The sequence below is a fragment of the Mauremys reevesii genome, linkage group 2 (assembly GCF_016161935.1).
Source record: "Mauremys reevesii isolate NIE-2019 linkage group 2, ASM1616193v1, whole genome shotgun sequence".
In the NCBI taxonomy this organism is placed as follows: Eukaryota; Metazoa; Chordata; order Testudines; family Geoemydidae; genus Mauremys; species Mauremys reevesii.
The window spans coordinates 246,767,952-246,781,510 of NC_052624.1; the positions used below are offsets into that span (position 1 = coordinate 246,767,952).

The 13,559-nt window shown below is 42.8% G+C and overlaps 1 long non-coding RNA gene across 1 annotated transcript in view; it reads left to right on the forward strand.

Moving 5' to 3' along the window:
• The first annotated feature begins 2,024 nt into the window (after window positions 1-2,024).
• Window positions 2,025-13,559, forward strand: part of LOC120399086 — a 57,110-nt gene continuing 45,575 nt past the window's right edge. The window contains exon 1 of the long non-coding RNA XR_005594950.1: window positions 2,025-2,306. This is a non-coding gene — a long non-coding RNA (uncharacterized LOC120399086). The remainder of the gene's footprint in view (window positions 2,307-13,559) is intronic.

A 13,559-nucleotide genomic window follows, 5' to 3' on the forward strand; every position in this document is an offset into this window, starting at 1 on the left:
CTCCACAGGAAAGGTTGCTCTTTCATTCCTTTTCAGAACCATTTTCTTTAAAGGTAGAAATTCCCCACAGAACAGGGATTCCAGTTTCTGGACAGCTCTAGTGTGGAATGGGGTTTGATTTTCTTTATCTCTGGACCTGTTTGACCTGAGCCCAGGTACATAGAGAACCTTCTGCATGGCTTGTGTCTCAGTACTGGTAGAGAAAGACTTTTGAGGAGAACAGAAACTTCTTTGCTGTTTTTCCTTTTTGGGCCCTCACAGTGGGTGCTTTTGTGTACCAGAAAGGCAGTTGAAATATAGGTGGGCAATCAAATAGGTATCAGAACTACCACCTTGCAGAGCAAAATGATGCTTCACTCCCTGTTACCCGCCTCAGGGCTTCACCACTCCGTTCTGCAGCCTCTCGCACTGTATCTTGGCTGCCCTGCATAATGATGTAAACTCATGGCACAGCTAAGCTACTCTCAGTCCTTTTTGGTTCCCTTATTACGGCAACCACGTGGATCTCATTTATTATATGTATTACCGTGGCACCTAGGAACCCCCAATCATGGACCAGGACCTCATTGTGCTAGGCGCTGCACAAACACAGAACAAAAAGCCAGCCTCTGCCCCAAAAAGCCTACAATCTAAACATAAGACAAGAGACAACAGATGGATACAGATGAGGGAGAACAAGGAATAAGTGAGACAATATTGGCCTCATAGGCAGTGGTCTCTGTGACTTTGGCAGCTTTGGGATAAGAGAACCAAATATCTATCCCCAGTAGCATCTCTGCATAAAAGCAAGAGAATGAAGCAAATGATTGGCTTATGTAAAAATACACACTCACAAACACACACTTGAACATGTACTAGATGCTCAAACTCAAAGTATTTGTGGTCAGAGATGAGTTAAAATTAGGCTAGGAAACTGCATACAATGTACTGAATATCTGCCGTCCCTGACTGGTTCCTTTCCATGAGAGAGAAGTATTTGGCTAGGACAACGAGGGTTAACTAAACTGACAGTTCCTCTGAGAAATTCTCAAGCCAAAGGAAGTTGAAAGGGGTTTGGAGGGAAGGAGAGGAAGATATATGAATGATTAAAATATCTAAAAGGAAATCAGTAATTTTGAAACTCCAGAGCTGGAAACAATTAGAGGCTGGCTGGCAACTGTCAAGAATCAATAAAAGAAGGATGCAATTTCTAATAACTCAAACGTAAAATATGCTGATAAATTAAGAAGGAGGTGAATAGGAACTAAATCTGTTAACAATTATTGTCAGTGCCAGTGCTGCCTTGGAGGAGTTACGTTTACTCTACCACCTCCACTCAACCAATTATAACAATATGGATTCGCCGTTCTCCCAGGACAACTGCACCCACCAATCTCACTAACGTTAAAGCTCTGCTGGCATTTGTTTTTTTGGAATTTATCACTCAGCGGTTTTAAATCACATTGGGCTAAAACTTGGCTTCCAAGTTGTCTGTTCTAATGCTGATGTCTTTGCGTGTTCTGTGTGTGTTTATGTGTAATATATGTATATTTTCTGTAAAACTGCCAGCCCAGGCATAAATTCTACTCTCCCGCCCTTTAACAGGATTGATCTTCTAAATAGCACTGACGTTTCACTTACTCATCAAAAATCATATAAGCTGGCGGGCAAGCAGAATTTTGCAAGGCTAGTGTATGCATTGTGTGGGTCTAGTTCACCATTCTACAGGTTACACAATGGAGTGGTGAATCAGGCTATATGTGTGCACACACATCACATGTAAGGTGATGATATCCATGTGATTTCCTTAATTTCTGTAACCAGGTGATAAACTGCATAACCATGTGATAAATTGCATTTATTTTTCACCTTTTGACCTCTTCACTTGTACTCTGCCCACTAATCCATTTCTGCTGGGACTACTTCTAACATTCCAAACCTCTGAGCTGCTTTCAAACAGCCAGCATTAAAAAAAAAACCTGTCACAAATTGTTTCCTTCTTTCCCTTTTAAATATGGAATTCCCTTCTTTCCCCATCCCCCAAATTATGCTGATCCAGGACAGATACATTTCAGTCCTTGACCAGTGACAGTTATAAGGCTAATATTTCTAGCTCTGACCCATCAGAGTTAGAAATACCTACCTGAGGGAGCTGTGAATCCTGGCTTTCTAATGATGTAAAGCAGTTGTTGCTGCCCCAAGATATTGGATTTGAAAATCGCAACATTCTAATGCATGGAGAAGTTATTTTAAAGCAGCTGCATAAAGGTTTTTCAAATCTAGTCAGTTTTGCTGTGACTGCAAAGCTTGTGTATGAGAAATACAAGGTAGGTGAGTTAATATGTTTTATTGGACCAACTTCTGTTGGTGGAAGTTATAAGTTTTCGAGCTACACAGAGCTCTTCTTCAGGTCTGGAGAAGGAAGCAGAATATCTGAGCTAAATATAAGTTAGGACTGGTTGTTAAGAAGAAGGAGTAATTTATGTTGGAGGCAGTCACTTGAAATGAAGTGGGCAATTGGGGGTTAGATAATGCATAAAGGGTTTGAAGTGGGCAGTTAAGGGTAGCAGTCAGGTGGTGTGTTATAAATTGTTGTAATGAGCCATGAAAACAGTCTCCCCGTTAAGTCCATGATTGTTGGTGTGTAACAGTTATTAATTCAAGTTCCCAGGCTTATCTTTTGAAGGTGGTGTGCAGGTTTCCTTTGAGGATGAGTTTTGGAAGATCAGATATGGAGTGATCATGCCAGAACAACAGATGCAAAACCTGCAGACATATTTTCACTGCTACAATGATAAATACACCCCCCCGAACACCTTTTGAAGATTCATAGGTCCTACGCATGCCTATCACAACATGTGGTGTACCTCGTCCAGTGCACTAAATGCCCCCAAAATAACTATGTGGTGAATCAGACAATCACTAAGCTCTCAGATGAAAAATGATAAAAGACAAAAACACTGTATCATCTTTGGGTGAACACTTTTCACAAAACAACCACTCCATATCTGATCTTTCAATACTTGTCCTCAATGGAAACCTGCACAACACCTTCAAAAGGTGAGCCTAGGAACTTAAATTAATAACTACTAGGCCCTAAAAACCACAGACTTAACGGGACAGTCATCTGATGCTGAGCTAATTGCAGGATTGGGGTTTTATTTTGTATCATAGTGGTGGAAAAATACAACTAATAATTCTTTGTACTTATATGGTGCTTTTCATTTGTAGATCTCCAAGGTTTTACAGTTGATTTCTGTCCCATTTCCCTAAGGTCTAAAGGACTTACTTAAGCTCACACAAATTCATGGCAGAGCCAGGAACAGAGTTCAAGTCTTCTGTGTCCCAGTTCCATGACCTGACTACATTTTTTGCATCATATCAAGTTAGGTCTTCTAGTCACTTGGACCTGATGTATATAGAATAAGCATAATAACACAAACCTCTGTGCAATCCATGAGACATCATGTAGTCAACATACATAAATGATCTGGAGAAAGGGGTAAACAGTGAGGTGGCAAAGTTTGCAGATGATTCTAAACTGCTCAAGAGAGTTAAGACCAAAGCAGACTGTGAAGAACTTCAGAAAGATCTCACAAAACTAAGTGATCGGGCAACAAAAGGGCAAATGAAATTTAATGTGGATAAATGTAAAGTAATGCACATTGGAAAAAATAACCCAAACTATACATACAATATGATGGGGGCTAATTTAGCTACAACTAATCAGGAAAGAGATCTTGGAGTCATCATGAATAGTTCTCTGAAGACATCCACGCAGTGTGCAGAGGTGGTCAAAAAAGCAAACAGGATGTTAGGAATCATTCAAAAAGGGATAGAGAATAAGATGGAGACTATCTTATTGCCCTTATAAAAATCCATGGTACACCCACATCTCAAATACTGTGTAAAGATGTGGTCTCCTCATCTCAGAAAAGACATACTTGGCATTAGAAAAAGTTCAGAAAAGGGCAATTAAAATGATTACGGGTTTGGAACGGGTCCCATATGAGGAGAGATTAAAGAGGCTAGGACTTTTCAGCTTGGAAAAGAAGAGACTAAGAGAGTATGTGATAGAGGTATATAAAATCATAAATGGTGTGGAGAAAGTGAATAAGGAAAAGTTATTTACTTGTTCCCATAATATAAGAACTAGGGGCCACCAAATGAAATTAATAGGCAGCAGGTTTAAAACAAATAAAAGGAAGTTCTTCTTCACACAGCACACAGTCAACGTGTGGAACTCCTTGCCTGAGGAGGTTGCAAAGGCTAGGACTGTAACAGGGTTTAAAAGAGAACTAGATAAATTCATGGTGGTTAAGTCCATTAATGGCTATGGGCCAGGATGGGTAAGGAACGGTGTCCCTAGCCTCTGTTTGTCAGAGGGTGGAGATGGATAGCAGGAGAGAAATCACATGATCATTACCTGTTAGGTTCACTCCCTCTGGGGCACCTGGCATTGGCCACTGTCGGAAAACAGGATACTGGGCTGGAGGGACCTTTGGTCTGACCCAGTATGGCCATTCTTATGTTCTTATGTTATGTTCTTATGTACTGAATATATTACCCATAGTCAACAATGCTTAGTAAGAAACCATAGTGATATTTTCAATGTTTTTTTCCCTCTAAAATAAAATTATGGACCAGATATTTGGTTGATATAAATCAGCATAACTCCATACCAGTCAGTGGAGTTATGCTGATTTACACTAGCTGAGGATTTGCCCATATATAGCTTTGCTCCTTTGCTTGAGTCCTTAACAAAATAGTGCCAGAATGGTGTTCCGGTGTGTTCTAGCTGGATTCAAGCCCTGATTTGATCCAAAGACCACGGAACTCAAGTGGAAGAATCTCAATGACTTCAGTGAGCTTTGGGTCAGGCTGCATAGTTCCGAATTTTCACTTTGTAATTTAAGTTAATTCTCCTGTTGAAACCAGTAGAGCAGAATCTGATCTCACGAATTTTTTTTAAATCCAGACTAATTCTGCTGAAATCAATGGAGATATATTAGATTTATAACAGCATAACTGAGATCAGAATCTGGCCCACCGTGTCTAAAACCAGCTCTCTATCCATTTATCTTTTCTACACCAAATCTTAATGAGTTCAGTGGGAGTTTTCAAGGGGCAGAGTAATCATAATGAGAGTTCTTCTGCCCAGACATCGACTGGAGCACATTAAAAGGGGGAAATCAGGCTGGGGCGTGTTTGTAGATCTGTTGCATATTACTCTTTCATTCAATATCTGTATCAACCAATAAGGAACTCAGTTATATCTAATTTATTAAAGGTCACTCTCCGTGGATTGATAAAAGAAAATCATGTCTGATAAATTTGCTTGAATTCTTGGGGGTACATTACTGAATTGGCGGTAGACATGATTTATCTGGATTTCAGGAATGGATTTAGTATGGTGCCACACAATAGATTGAATCTTAGTAAGTCTGAATGTATTACAGGAAGTTTAGGGCAGAGATTGTTGAAAGAAACAGGTTAACAGTGGAGCCGGGCAAGAAGAATATTCAAAAAGCGAGATATTGCAGATTACAAACAACAAGGTGAATTCTTAGACCACTTCATTTTCTAAAACGATGGCACTGAGGACACTGTACTTTCAAAAACAGTTACATTGGTCCCATGGGGAAAGGGACACTAAACACAGAGGAAAAAAAAGACCAAATGAGATATAGGTGTTAAATAATTTAAGCAGATCAGAGAGTGGAAGAACCCACAGGTACTTCACAGGTTTGCAAATTTTGGGCTCAGTCATGAGCCCTCTTTGATGCCTATAGAGTGGAGTAAGAGGGTAAAAGGAGTTCCCTTACTCCCTGCATGGGTGACTTAAACCGGAGCCAAGATGGGGAGAGGAGAAGCTGTTGCTGGGCTTATGAGCTCTGCCCTCAAATGTACCAGCCAGCACCTTGGAGCTGGGGCAGATGGGGGAAGATGCACTAGCAGAAAAGCTGGTGGAGCTTCATAGGGGAAGTATCAGATTGTGATTCAGTCATGGTCTGGTTCATGGTCTGCTGCTGGGGCACCACAGCTATGCACTGCCCTTATTTGGGCTGAATTGTAAGGTTACAATCCAGCCTTCTCTGATCTTTTTATTCCCTTTTTTTAACTTCCCATAAGGAAAAACCCAACGTTATTTTTAGAGCTGCTTAAATTATTTGTTGTTATGAAATATTTGTCCAACGAATTTTGGCCTATTCTTGTACATGAGTCATTCACAGACTTATTTCTGTGATTGTATTTGTTATTCATAAGTAATAACTGAATAGTTTATGCAAAGACACTTAAGTCTCTGGGGCTGTTCCCAGTTTTTTGTGACTTTTCACATGGAGTGTCACTGGTCACCTAAATTAAGTAGGATCATTCTCCCTGATTAGTAATACAACATTTTGAACTGATGACTATCAAAAACACTTTCCCAGTGGAAAAAAATGGGGGGGGACAAGTATTTATGCTAAAATTTGTTAATCTTTGGCTCCAGGTGTTTTCATGAATAAACTCTTGGTCATCTAAATAATTACAAATTCCACAAATAACAGCAGAGAACTCAGCACATTTAGTCACATAAATATTAAAAGATCTTTTTGTACTATTTAGCTAGCTCTATTCATTAGCTCAATTAGTCTGACCTTGTATGGCTGTTCTTCTGTTCTCTAGTTATTTTTATGGTGATTCAGTTTAAAAAAATTGCTCTACCAGCAGGAAAGCCCATGATATGCAAACAACAAAGAAGGTCATGAAAGGAAACCTTCTTGCTGTTTGTTCTTGTAGCTAGACTCATGAGCCCAAGGAAACTTGGCTTTGTATGTTGAGGGATACAAAAGAGTACCAGCGACGAACGTGATTTTCCTCTCACCTGTGTAAATCAGGGTGTAGCACCTTCAAAGTAATTGCAAATTCTATTGCACAATTATAAGTCATGAAATAACAAAAAATATGAAATCCTACAATGTCATTTGCATTGAGTCGCCAGTGTATAAATCAGGTCAGATCAGAATTGTTATTTGTTTTATTAGGATAGCGCCTAGAGACCTCAAACAAAATTAGGGTCTCCTTGTGCTAGGTGCTGTATAAACACACAGTGAGAGACAGTCTCTGCCCCGAATCACTTACAATCTAAATAGATGAGATAAACACAGGATGGGGGAAAGGGATATAACACACAGGGAGAACAAACAGTGATGGTTTGCAAGCTTCATGGTAGAGCTATGATTTCCTTGTTTAGTTTTTGTAGGTTTTGTCATTTTGGGGTAGGATTCGGTTTATTTTACATTGTATTATATGTGGTACACAGCAAGGATGTGAAAGAAGGGGCACCAGGAAGGGATTAACATAAAGGAAAAACAATGGGAGGGGGGATAGGAAGGAAAGATGGGGAGAGTATGGAGGGAGTGATAACGAGGCCTATGGAGTACAGAGGAGAGTGAGGCTTATGTGAAGAGACTTGAGGGGGGAAATGGGGAGGAAGGTGATTGATGCAAACAGCCAATCAGCAGAAAGGAAAGAATATTCAGAGCAAAACGCTGTAGAAAGCAGTTTGACATTATCAGTGTCTGAAGGTTCCAAGAATCTGCTCCTCTGGCTTGAGTCTTGGCTTGGCTCCATCCTGGGTTTCTCGCTTTCCCCGTGCCCACATGAGTGGGGTAGGAGAGGGAGAGGGTGGTGCTGCATGGTGGGTGCTTAGCACCCACCAGCAGCCAGCTCTCCCCCTCCCCACCAGTGCCTCTGGTCCACAAGCATCCCCACTGATCAACTGCTCCCCCTCCCTCCCAGCGCCTCCCACCCACAGTAATCAGCTGTTCTGGGCAGGGCTGCCAAGAGCGGGTTCAGACCCTGGTGAAAAAAAATTTTTGGGCTCCCCAGCAAGGGTGGACCGGCTAAACAGGGCCGGGGAAGCTGGGGAAGCCTTCTGGACCACCGGGCCCCGGTAATTTGTACTGGCTTCCCCCCCCACCCCCATCGGCCCTGGTTCTGTGGTGTGCATGAGGTGCTGCGGGGGAGGGGAGACAAGCGGGGATGGGGCATGCTCAGGGGAGGGGGCGGAACTGGGCAGAGCAGGCGTGGGAAGAAGCAGGGTGGGGCCTTGGGGGAAAGGGTGGAGTGGGGGTTAAGCAGCCCTGGTGAAAATAGGAAGCTGGCACCTATGGATGTGAGTGCTCTGGTGGGGGTGGGGTGTGTGCTCTCTGCATGTTTCTGGGTAACATTTTTTCACTCCTGCCTCCCTTCCCCACTTCCCCCTGTGCTGCAGAACCTGCTCCAACAGAATAGGATCAAAAATGCTTAAAACTGCTTTTCTCTAAAATATGTACAAATATAGAATTCAATCTGGTGTGGTATTAAGGCCATGTTGTTTTATTGGTATTCAGGCATTATATCACACCAGCTCATCATATAACACACATCTAGAGGGTGTATGTATGTGTGACGTGCACACAATTAAGTTAAACTACCCAAACCTAAAGATATGGAAGCTAAAATTGGGGAAAGCCTCCATTAACTCTTGCTTGCGCAGCACTCAGTCCATTTGCAACCACACCCACTGATAGTTTTAGAAACTTTCTTGTGTATACATAGAGTTGCTTTTTGCAAGAATATACCCTTTGGAGTAGTTCTAGGCTACCATAGTCATAATTACAAAGTACGATCCTTAAATGCCAAATAATACCAGTTTCTGTACCTTTTAAAGGCCATCTCCTTGATTACAATAGGCCTAAAGACATCAATTAGAGCAAGAGATTTCTAATATCCTCAGGCAAGACTTCAGTTAAAACTCTTGCAAAATGGTTTTAAATTAACCCCTTTGAAAGCCACACCTTCAGCACACTCTAGGCATAGCTTTCAAGGCAAACCCATTATTTTCCATAGAGTGCTAGAAAAGACAAACTAAAGTTAAGGTCATTGTTCTGGACCTACTATTTCAATTTGATTTAGGAGATTTTTTTTTCTTCTTTGCTTTAAAATGCCTATTCTATATAGTTTAACATGCTAGGGGCAAGATTTCTTTAGGTTTATGCACATGCATGTACTGTGATTTTACCTGCAACCACAGTAATCATCCAGGAAAATGAGCAGATAAGTGTATAACTGGTAACACACTCAGGCTGTCAGTGCCAGTGCACTGAGCCCTGCGTGGGGCTGACAGCCAACAGGCGATGTAACATAGTGTCAACACTGACACTGCGTCACCCTAACTACATCAACCTAAGCACTGTGCCTCTCGTGGAGGTGGAGTTATTAAGTTGATGTAGTAGGCCACTTACATTGGTGGGAGCATACAGAGTTAGGTCAACTTAAGCTGCCTTACATCAACCTAACTCTGTAATGTAGACCAGGCCTAAGTGTAGTTATAAAAATCTGCCTTTGTTTTGCTGTTTTCTGCTTCAGAGACTGAAATCTTTCCATCACATTAAAATAATTCTTAAGCATTGGCAAAAAAATATGAAACTTTCTATCTTAAATTGGAACTACACTGGTTATCATACAAAGGACTTACATCCATCTCCATCTTCAAAGAGCAGTAAAGGCATTCATTAATATTCACAACAACCATGTGAGGTAGCTTAATAAGTGTTAATAAGGCATGTGGCTGGTGAGACAAAGGCAGCTGGGAGACTAAGGAATTAGCCAGCTGAGTGTGCCAGTGGAGGAAGGCAGGGAGGTAGGGTTGTGTGCTTTTGGTTTACTTAACTTGCAGGTACATGACAAGGAAGAACCTGCCATGGAGGAAAACAGCATGTTGCCAACACCACTGCTTACCCTTTCTCTGCCTGCACATGTGCGGCCCCCCTGCCAGACAGGCATCTTGATCCTGGAGGCTTCCACCCAGACCCTAATTGGGACTTATTGGGAATGTGGCCTGCATATCCTCACCAATAAAAGGCAAGCTGGGGGAACCACCAGGGGTAAGAGGTGTCTCTTGGTGGAGTCCCTCAGGAAGTAGATTACAGAGCTGCAGGAGGAAGCAGCTTGTCTGCGTAGCATCTGGGAACTCGAGGACTTCATCAACAGGATGCACATGGAGAGATCAGGGATGGGGGATGCTAGCCAACTCCAGATGACTACAGTAGCACCAGAGAAGGAAGGAGAACTGGCTACTTTATGGGGAGGAGACTGACTGCTGGCCACCTCAGACAGTAGACAGTGCTCCATCCTCCACCCAGATCCATTGAGGTGAAAAACTGGTATGCTGTACTGGCAAGAGGAGGTGAGGAGCAGACCCATGTGGCTAAGAGGAGGAGCCACCTCACCCAAGAGGAGGAGATGGAGAGTACTGGTGGTCGGGGTCTAGCTTCTTAGGGGAATGGAGGCATCCATCGGGCCGACCTGACATGATGTCCTGAAAGGTGTGCTGCCAGCCTGGAGCCAGTGTCTGAGACATTACAGAAAGGTTCTGAACAGGGCCGGCTCTAACTTTTTTGCCGCCCCAAGCAAAAAAAAAAACCAAAAAACCCCGAGCGCTGCCCCGCCGAAACAAAAACAAACCCCCCGAGTGCTGCCCCGCCGAAACAACCCTCCTTGAGTGCCGCCCCGCCGAAACAAAACCCCAAACCCCTGAGCACTGCCCGGCCAAAACAACCCGCCCCACAGCGCTGCCCCACCGAAACAACCCACCCCAAGCGCCGCCCTGCCGAAACAAAAACACAAACCCCTGAGCACTGCCCCGCCGAAACAACCCACCACCCAGCGCTGCCCCACCAAAACAAAAACAAAAACTCCTGAGCGCCACTCCGCCGAACCAAAAAAAAAATACCCGAGCACTGCCCTGCCAAAACAAAACAAAACAAAAAAATGGAGCGCTGTCCCATCACCCCAAGATTGGCCACCCCTTAGAAGGTGCCGCCCCAAGCACGTGCTTGGTCGGCTGGTGCCTGGAGCCGGCCCTGGTTCTCAAGGCTCATTGGTCTCTCTGATCACTACCCCATGCTGTTTATCCCTGTGGGCACTAATGATACTGTCAGGTCTGACCATGAGCAGATCAGAAATGACTACAGGGCTCTGAGAGCAAGGGCGAAGGAGTCAAGAGTGCAAGATATGTTCTCATTCATCCTCCCAGTTGAGGGTAAGGGCCTAGGCAAGGACATGCACATCCATGGCTGTGCAGATAGTGTCAACATAAGGGGTTTGGGTTCCTTGAGCATGAGATGCAGTTCTGGAAAGAAGATCTGGGAAGAGATGGGGTCTACCTGACCAAGAAGGGAACACCATCTTTGCACACCTACTCACCAACTTAGTAAGGAGGGCTTTAAACTAGGTTCAAAAGGGGCACACAGGTAAGTATAAAAAAGGTGACCTCAACAGGGGGTTAGATGTTGGGGGAATAAGGAAAATTACAGTAGGGTCACAGGAGAACGAGAGGGAAATCAGTGAAGGTATCTACTTAACATCTTACACAAATGCAAGGAGTATAAACAGGAAGAACTGGAAGTATCAGTACATAAGCTAATTTGTGACAATTGGCATCACAGAGACTAGGATAAGTCTCATGACTGGAATACTGGTATAGAGGGGTATAGCTTGATCAGGAAGGGCAGGCAGGGTAAAAAAGGAGGAGGTGTTGCACTATACATCAAGAATATATACACTTGTTCTGAGGTTCAGAAGGAAGTGAGTGGCAGGCCAGTTGAGAGTCTCTGGATAAAGATAAAAGAGGTAAAAAATAGGAATGATGTCATGGTAGGGGGTTTGTTATAGATCACCAAATCAGGAAAAAAGAGGTGGATGAGGCAGTTCTTGAACAAATAACAGAAATATCCAAAACACAACTATCTAGACATCTGCAGAAAAAGTAATGTGGCAAAACACAAAATTTCCAACAAGTTCTTTAAATGTAGTGGAGACAACTTTTTGTTCCAGGAAGTGGAGGAAGTAATCAGGGTCACAGCTGTTTTAGACTTTATTCTGATCAACAGGGAGGAATTGGTAGTGAATCTGAAGGTGGAAGGCAATTTGGGTGAAAGTGATCATGAAATTATAGATTTCATGATTCTAAGGAAAGGAAGGAGGGAGAGCACCAGAATAAGGACAATGGACATCAAAAAAGCCAATTTTAACAAACTCAGAGAACTGGTAAGTAAGGTCCCATGGGAAGAAAATATAAGGGAAATAGGAGTTCGGGGAGCTGGCAGTTTCTAAGGAGACAATATTAAAGGCACAACTGCAAACTATCCCAAAGCGAAGAGAAGATAGAAAGAATAGTAAGAGGCCAATAGTAAGAGCTCCATCAGGAGCTCTTTAATGACCTGAAAATCAAAAAGGAATCCTACAAAAAAGTGGAAACATGGACAAATTGCTAAGGAGGAGTACAAAAGAATAGTACAAGCATGTAGGAACAAAATCAGAAAGGCTAAGGCTCAAATGAGTTACACCTAGCAAGGGACATAAAAGACAATAAGAGGATCTATTAGTACATTAAGAGCAAGAGAAAGTTGAAGTAAAGTGTAGGTCAGGGGTCGGCAACCTTTCAGAAGTGGTGTGCCGAGTCTTCATTTATTCACTCTAATTTAAGGTTTCATGTGCCGGTAATACATTTTAATGTTTTTAGTAGGTCTCTTTCCATAAGTCTATAATATATAACTAAACTATTGTTGTATGTAAAGTAAATAAGGTTTTTAAAATGTTTAAGAAGCTTCATTTAAATTAAATTAAAATGCAGAGCCTCCCGGACTGGTGACCAGGACCCGGGCAGCGTGAGTGCCACTGAAAATCAGCTCGAGTGCCGCCTTCGGCATGCGTGCCATAGATTGCCTACCCCTGGTGTAGGGCCTCTACTTAGCAGTGAAGGAGAAGTAATAATGGATGACATCGAGAAAACGGAGGTGTTTCGTGCCTTTTCTGCTGCAGTCTTCACTAAAAAACAGATACTCAGCACAATTAATATTAACAACAAGGAGGACTGAACAAGCCAAAACAGGGAAAGAAGAGGCTAAAGAATATTTAGGTAAGTTAGAAGTGTTCAAGTCAGCAGGTCCTGATGAAATTCACGCTATGGTACTTAAAGAACTAGCTGAAGCAATCTCAGAACCATTTGCAATTATCTTTGAGAACTCCTGGAGGAAGGATGCAGTCTCAGAGGACTGGAGAAGGGCAAACATAGCTCCTATCTTTAAAAAGGTGAACAAAGACCCAGGGAATTATAGGCCTGGTCTACACGGGGGGTTGGGGATTGATCTAAATGACGCAACTTCAGCTATGTGAATAACGTAGCTGAAGTCAACGTACTTAGATCTACTTACCGCGCTGTCTTCACTGCGGTAAATCAACAGCTGACGCTCCCCCGTCGACTCTGCCTGCGCCTCTTGCCCTGGTGGAGTACCAGCATCGATGGGAGAGCGCTCGGCAGTCAATTTATTGCATCTAGACTAAGTTTAGACATGTTCTCTCACTCTCTGATGGGTCAGGCTACGCTTATGTCATGGAGGTCATGGAAAGTGTGAATTTGAATAAAGTCCATAAAATCTTGGAAATGGCTGTGAAATCACATTTGATTATGTGCCCAAACCAAGTGGTGTTGTTACTTGGAGCACAGGGGTCGCAGTGGATGGGCCAAACTTAAGTGGCACTGCAATCCT